Here is a 4,060-nt window from a genome sequence, read left to right as displayed (position 1 = left end):
GGCGATCAGAGACTTTCCTCACTGGCGTGAACTTCTACACATGACCCCATCCTCAGAATCAGTGTTACAAAATCAAAACCAAAGAAACTCTACGCATAGAGAAATGTTAAATTTTTAATCAAAAAGAACAATTTATTGAAGGAAAGTATAAAAAACACACATACACACACCTACATATAGTATATAGAAATATAGAAAGTTGCGCCATGTTCGTGTGCTAGCAAGCTACTTAGAAAAGGGTTAAGAAAGAGTGATAGTTGTAAAGAAGACGGAGATTTGCAGTTTGTTTACTCTTTAAAGCTTTAAATAGCTGAGGCCAAGGTCAAACAAAGTCGAAAATCACCATTTTTTGTTTTGAACAATTGCACAGCTATGAAGTAGTTAAATAGAAAATTGAATACCGTTAAAATATGAATCAAAATTTTTCCAAATATCACCGTTGTAGTTATCAAAAATATACTGAAACGTTCGAAATGCACCGAATAAAAGAAAAATTTATTACGTAAAATTTTTTATTGATGAATCACATATTCTACTTTCAGTGGTAAGGGTCAATTAGGTCATGCAACAAAAATTTAATTTATTTTTTAATTAGTAAAAATAAGATACTAAATAATAAACCATTGTTAGAAATGCAGGGAACATCATTTATAGAACGTAGGAATTGTCTGAGCGAATTTTCCAAATGCTTATTGTAGTTTGTAGTTGCAACAAATGATTGCATAATATAATAACAGTACATAAATAAAAAAACAAAAACACAAAATTTCATAAATAAGTATTTACATTGCCAATTGTCTGATTTTAAACTAGTGATATGCTCTGCATGTAGTTGTTAGCATTTGAAATGGGTTTGCTTGTTAGAAAAAATTCAAACTATCTCTTTGTAATTTTCATTCACGCATATAAAAGCATTCAAGCCGTTTCAAGGCTTAAGCAGAAATTAATGAAAAACCGTTAAATTTATTTTTGCTAAATTAAATTACAATTTATTCTAAATAATATTAAAATGTATTCTAAATTTTATGAAAATTTATTCTACATTATATTGGTAGTCCGAAAAAGTACTCTCGTATTTTGCCAATAGATGTCAATATTAAAATTTGTTTCATTGAATTCGTATAATTTTTTTTTATTCTTTTAATTCATAAATAGTTGAAATTTGTTTTATTTGCTAACATAATGTAATCTTCAATTAACTCCGCAAGCTTCGCACAGCGAAATATTCGCATAAGCACCGACTCATCAATTCGTCCACTCAATTACTTTAAAGGAAAACATGTAAACGAAGAATATGATATATTGACTGCACACACACCAAATACCAAAAGATTGGCTTTATCTCATAATTTTGTAGTAATATTTTTAGCTTTTACTCTATACTTTCGTTGTGTGCGAAATCTTATTTAAAACTTTAAGAAACTGTGTTTAAAGTAAATCTTAAATGTAAGAGGAAACAATTTAATAAAGCACTGCGAATTATTAAAGGTGGTTTTATTTATGAGTCAGGTGTCGAACTGCAACAAAGCCTCGATAATCCAAAGAGTTTTGCTAATATATAACGTGGATGGAGGCATGAGTAAAAGCTCCAGCAAATGAAGAAAGTTCTCTGAGCGCCATTGACTTTTGAGTGGCCAGAAACGATTATTTTACATATGGTTCCAGCAGCTCACAATTTCCGGCCTTAGATCAAGTATCCTCTGGGTAGCCAAAAAACATCCGTTTGAAGGCGAGCTAAAGTAAGAAGGAGAAATACACTTTCCCAGAGATGGGCGCTGGATTTGGGGCCCGCCACTTAAAAAACCCCCAAAAAAGGAAGAAAACAGCCTCGTATGCGAGATTTTTGAAGACGACCATTGCCAACGCATTAAGGATTAGGATTTGAGAGCATGCATCTGGAATGTGCGCTGCCTTAATTGGGAAAGTTCCGCTGCTAGCTGGTTGATGTCCTCGTCACTGTAAAGACTGAAACCACCGCTGCCCATGAAATGCGACGAACGGGACAAAGACTGCGACGAGTGGGTTCTTGTGGTATTTACTATAGTGGCCATATGAAGTAGCGCAAATTCGATGTGGGATTTATGGAGGGAAAGAGACTTTGTCACTGAGTCCTGGCATTCATCTCATTATCCACACTCCGCATCAAAGCGAAGTTCTTTAACATAAAACTGATTTGCGTCCCCGCCTCGACGGAAGTGAAGGACGATGCGACCAAAGATATCTTTAAAAAGCTTGGTGCTTGGCCACCAACCATGGTGAGCAAAGAAGGTATTTTTGGAACAACGATCGGTAAATTCCGCTTGGACGGAGTCCGAAATAATATCCCTAGTACTAGATTCGAACATAGGAAACTTCATCAACCTTTCTACGGATCGAAAAGCCACCAACCAAATGAGTTATGTTGTGATGGATGGAAGACACGTCCACAGCGACGAAAGAACAGCTGGAAAGAAAGCAGACTGCCTACCTCGAAACTTTACAATCGACGACAACACGTGCTGTGTGGGATAGATGCCGAGAGCTGAAGACGGAAGCAAGACGCATTTGCAAACAAAAAAAAAGAGTGGCTGAAATGCTTGTGTATGAAGAGCTTGACAAGCTGGCCGACAGGGATAATGCTCGAAAATTCTACGAAAAGATGCGACGACTAGCAGAAGGTTTCAAGACCGGAGTATAGAACCCCCCCGAGGTGATCTAGTCACTGATGCCCAGAGCATACTTAAATTATGGAGGGAACACTTCTCCAGCCTACCGAATGGCAGTGAAGGCATAACATCAAGTGATGGCGAACCAGATTCCCCAATCGATGACGATGGAGCAGACGTCCCATTGCCCGACCATGAAGAAGTTCGAATGAAATAACCCCAATTACAAAGCGGCTAGGTCCGATTGATTGCCGGCCGTGCTATTCAAACACGGCGGCGAAGAACTGATAAGGAGTATGAGTCAACGTCTTTGTAGAATATTGTCGGACGATTGGAATTTAAGTGTTCTCTGCCCAATCCGCAAAAATAATCTACGTTAATCACCGTGGGATAAGCCTCCTCAACGTCGCATAAAAGGTTCTATCGAGTGTACTGTGCCGTCGTAGATAAATTTATCCTCGAAATCCAACGTAGAATAACTCGTGCCAACAGGTGCTACTTCGGACTGCGGCTACGTTGGCTAGATAATGTCGTCCGGATGGATAAAAATACTCCAGCTCTGAAAGTATTAGACGCAGTACTCGCCATGGAAAGCAGAGGAAGACGTAGACCTCCACTCCGTTGCAAAAGCCAGGTGGAGAAGGACCTACACTTGGAATCTCCAATTGACTGGCGCACCGTTGTAAGCTCGGCTACAATTGCGTAATCAGTGTCTACGCCAATAAAAAAGAAGAAGAAGAGGGAAACGTTGATTAACCTATCTATAATATATGTATATATACTGTAATATAAATTATCAACTAGTCCGTTTGTTTTAAAGATATCGATCTGAAATTTTGCGCACATCTTTTTTGCAAAGAAACTGATCATTTGTTGGGACCATTGATATTGGACCACATAGTATACAGCTACCATACAAACTGATCGATCAACTGAAGTCCTTGTATGGAAAGTTCTTTTTTTTTTTTTTTGTTCAGCTGTCTTCAGAAAGTTAGTACCGATTCTTATCCAAGGTATCTCTACGTTATTAAAACAATTCGTTCAGATCGTTCTTATACAAACTGGCCGTAAAAAATCAAGATAAAGCTATATACATATAATCCTCTATATATAGTTATCTTTTTGTCTCGATTATATCGAAAATACTGTTATTTTTGCATTTTTTTTTTTTTTTTTGCATTATATTTTATGTGTCTCTAAAAATACGAAGTCAAAAAAAAATCGATATCCGGAAATCAACATTGAAATACTTGCGGTTATCTGTAACCTTATAGTTTTGTAATTGATTCTCACTCTTCGTGAACACCACTCTCCGTAGGCTCAAAGCAAATCTAAAATGAAAACAAAGGTATACTTATTGTGAATTTGCGAAAATGCTTGTCAAAACAAAATTAATAGGTACGGATTGTGACTGA

Source organism: Bactrocera latifrons, unplaced genomic scaffold (genome assembly GCF_001853355.1).
Source record: "Bactrocera latifrons isolate USDA-ARS-PBARC rearing strain unplaced genomic scaffold, ASM185335v1 scaffold_1, whole genome shotgun sequence".
NCBI classification, from domain to species: Eukaryota; Metazoa; Arthropoda; class Insecta; order Diptera; family Tephritidae; genus Bactrocera; species Bactrocera latifrons.
This window is presented reverse-complemented; position numbering follows the sequence as displayed.